The following is a 3,960-nucleotide window of genomic DNA, read 5'->3' as shown; positions in this document are numbered from 1 at the left end:
CTAACAAATCTGTCCTGGAAGAAATAAAGCCATAATGTTTCTTGGAAGTGGGAATGGCCAGACTTCGTCTCACATACTTTGGTCTTGTTGTCAGAAGGGACCATTCTCTGGAAAAGGATGTCATGCTTGGTAAAGTGGAGGGTCAATGAAAGAGGGGAATGCCCTCAACAAGATGGATTGACACAGTGGCTGCAGCAATGGGCTTAGGTATAGTAAGGATTGTGAGGCTGGCACAGGGCCAGGCAGTGTTTCAACTTACTTGTACGTAAGTCACTATGAGTCAAGATGATGCGACGGCACATGAGTTTTCTTTTTTAGTGGTGTCTTTACTTGGTTTTAGTATCAGGGTTATTGCAGTGCACTGAATTGCTTAATATGGGAAGACTGAGCAATCTACTTCCATAGAGATAATGCCTCAGAAACCCAAGAGGGGTCACTGTGAGTTGGAATCAACTTAATAGTAGTGAGTTTGGTTTGGTTTGGAACCATAGTTTTCCTTTTTTGTAATGTATTATAAATCCTAGCCTCTATATCTGTTTAGGGTGGAATGTGTCTTGAGTCCCGCCTTGTTAAAGGGTGTTACTCAAGTCACCATCATTGGTTTCCCTGAGGGTATATATGAGAATGTTCTGGGAAAGTTTGCTCTTTTGCTCCAGTCCTGCATTTGGTTTGTTATCATCTCACCCCTGTACTTGAAGCAGCCTCCGGTCATCTGACCTGCTGATTTGGGCTCACCAGCCCTTGTAACCACACAAGTGAGGAGATACCTCCAGACCTACCCATGGACTTGGGACTTGCCATCCTCCCAGCCTCCAACACCACGTGAACCATTTCCTTGGCAGTTTGTGAGTTCTGTGAGACATTACAGTGAAATACAGAACCCTAAGATAGGAGGGAGAGTACTGAGGGGAGGAGGAGGAGGAGGAGTTGATGTTAGAGATGACAGAGTGGTGCAATAGTTTGGAAAAGTTGGACATTTGTGACTTCTTTAATCTCTGCCTCATAGGGACTAGCCTTGTGTTGATCCTTCTGAAAGAAATTATTGGAGTAGTTGTGCTTGCTTCATAGAATGAATTTGGGAGTATTCCATAATTTTCTATGTTGTGGAATACTTTGAGTAGTATAGGTGTCAGCTCTTCTCTGAACGTTCAATAGAGTTCTCTAGTGAAGCCATTTGGGCCAGGACTTTGTGTGTGTGTGTGTGGGGAGGGGTTTTTAATGACCTGCTCAATTTCTTCTTTTGTGATGGGTCTGTTCAAGTATTCTATCTTAGACTGTGTTTGTTTAGGTAAGTCTTTTTTCTTTTTTCACTTTCATTGTGATGAAAACATAGGTACCAAGACATTCACCAACATCGCAACTTCCACATTTATAGCTCATGGATATTGGTGACATTTTTCATGTCAATAATGCCATCAATATTGCTATCCTTTTCCAAAATATTCCACCACCATTAGCATAAACTCAGTGCCCTGTAAACAAAAGCTTTCCCTTTTCCCCTCCCTCCTATCCATCGAGTCAGATCCAACTCATAGTGACCCCTCCTTGGGTTTCCGAGGTGGTATCTCTATGGAAGTAGATTGCCCAGTCTTTCTTCTGAGGAGTGCCTGGTGGGTTTGAACTGCCAACCTTCTGGTTAGCAGTCAAATACCTTAGGCACTATGCCACCAGAGCTCTGATGTGTGTGTGTGTGTGCGCGTGTGTATATATTTACATTTTAACCTATCTAGGAATTATCCCAACTCTTCCCTTCCCTGCCTAGTAACCAACAGTTTCCTTCCATATATAAACCTTTCCTATTCTCGTGTATTTTTACAATAATGTCCTCATATAATATTTGCCCTTCTGGGATTGACTTATTTCACTCAACCTGATGTTCTCCAGGTTCATTCATGTTTTGAGATGTTCTACAGGTTCTACATTATTCTTTAGTGTTGCATAAATTTAGGTAAGTCTGTGTTTCTAGAAATTGGTCCATCTCTTTTACATTTTCCAATTTATTGGAGTAGAAATTCTTCATAATATCTTATTATCTTTTTTATTTCAGTTGGTTCTGTTGTGATGTCACCCAATTTATTATTTTTGCTATTTGCATTTCCTCTTTCTTTTCTTTTGTTAAATTTGCCCATTGTTTGTTGATTTTGTTAATCTTTTTTCGAAGAACCAGCCTCTACTCTTGTTGCTTTCCTCTATTATTTTGTTTGTTTGTTTGTTTTCTGCTTAATTTATTTCCGCCCCAATCGTTATTATCTCCTTTCCTCTGGAAACTATAAGTTTCTTTTGTTAGTCTTTTTCTAATTGTTGGAGTTGTTAAGATGTTGATTTTGATTCTTATTTTTGATGTGTGCATTTATTGCTATAAATTCTCTGAGTATTGCTTTTGCTGTGTTCCAAAGATTTTGGTAAGTTGTGTTTTCATTTTCATTTGTTTCTAGGAATTTCTTTGTTTCACACTTTATTTCTTCTGTCACCCAGTAGTTCTTGACTAGTGTATTATTCAGTTTCCATGAATTTGATTTTATTTCCTTGGTCTTTCTATTATTGATTTCTGATTTTATCACATTGTGATTCAAGAAGTTGCTTTGTAGTATTTCGATGTTCAAAAATTTATTGAGGAGAGTTCCAGTAAGATGGCGGACTAGGCAGAAAGACTGCACAGATCCTCTTCAACAAAGAAAAGGGAAACCAATTAACACAGACACAGAAGATAATCCTGGACCCCTGAGCCTTGAAGGGAAGGATATAGAAGTGGACTAAACCCCAACTAGCAGAAGAATTTGCATGAAAATACCAAAAAAGGAGACAGACGGAGCTGCGGTCCAGCAACGATGCTGAGTGATCCTGATAGCACAGACAGATTGGAGATTCCCGAGTGGTGGTAGGACCTAAGAATTAACCTAAAAATCAGCGCTGCTAGCCAGGGCTGCACAGGGACTGCTCTGGTGGCTGGGGAATAAACAGAGAAGGTAAAGAGAAAAGAAGGCTGAGCTGTGGACTTTTGCCAGTTTGGAGGGCACCGCCATTTTGAATGTTACAAGCGGCTTGACTATTTTGGATATTTAAAGAGACAGTGCTCTCCAAGATTCCAGGGGCTTAAGAAGAGGTTCAGCTTTCCAGCAACCCCAAGGACACTCCATACCTGCAAGACTGAAAAGGTGCGACATTCCTCTTGTTACTCTTATACCCCACACCTGCTTGGTGAATGGAGGTGCAGCCATCCCCCACTCCCACCCACCTTCTGGGCCCACAGGAACTCCATTACAGTCTGTGTGCTCAGACAGAGCCTGGGTGCCCTGTCCTGTCCTCCACCGATTTTTTTCTTCTTCTTTTTTTTTCTTTTTCACTTTCTTATTTTTGGTGATTAGTTTGCTTGTATTTGTCTGTTTGAAAACAATATTATTATTAATACTTTTGTCCTTTTTACTATTAATCTTATTCTTTCCCTCCCAGGTCCTAGTTTTCAGCTTTTTTTCTTTTCCCAGTTCCTGGTTGAATTTTTTTTTTTTAAACTTAATTTATTTTTTTTCCTTTTTTCCCCTTTTTTCTCATGGGTAACCCCGTTCCTTATTTTTCTTTTTGCATTTTTTCCCATTTTTTTCTTCATTATTTTCCTTCTCTACCTTTTTCCTCTTAGTGCCCTATCCCCAGATTTTGCAGGTTTTCATGTTTTTTCTTCTTCTCTCCCCCCCCCCTTTTTTTGGTTACTGTTCCTGTGTGATTACATGGTGTATTTTTTGTCCACATGCTTTTAGTTTTTTGATGGTTTTTCAATTGTAATTTTTGTCTCACTGAGTGGGAGACAGCAACATTCCCCATAAGACACAACTACACCCACACTTCCTGCAACTTCACTTACTGAGTGAGAGCCACTACCTCCTTCTCCACCAATGGGCCAACAATAAAAAACCACCAACAGGAGACTGAATCACCCTTGGCTGCTCTTCACAAACAGTTAACAGA

Source organism: Orycteropus afer, unplaced genomic scaffold (genome assembly GCF_000298275.1).
Source record: "Orycteropus afer afer isolate SDZICR_OR568_19922 unplaced genomic scaffold, OryAfe1.0 scaffold00019, whole genome shotgun sequence".
In the NCBI taxonomy this organism is placed as follows: domain Eukaryota; kingdom Metazoa; phylum Chordata; class Mammalia; order Tubulidentata; family Orycteropodidae; genus Orycteropus; species Orycteropus afer.
Note: the sequence above shows the minus strand (reverse complement) of the source record.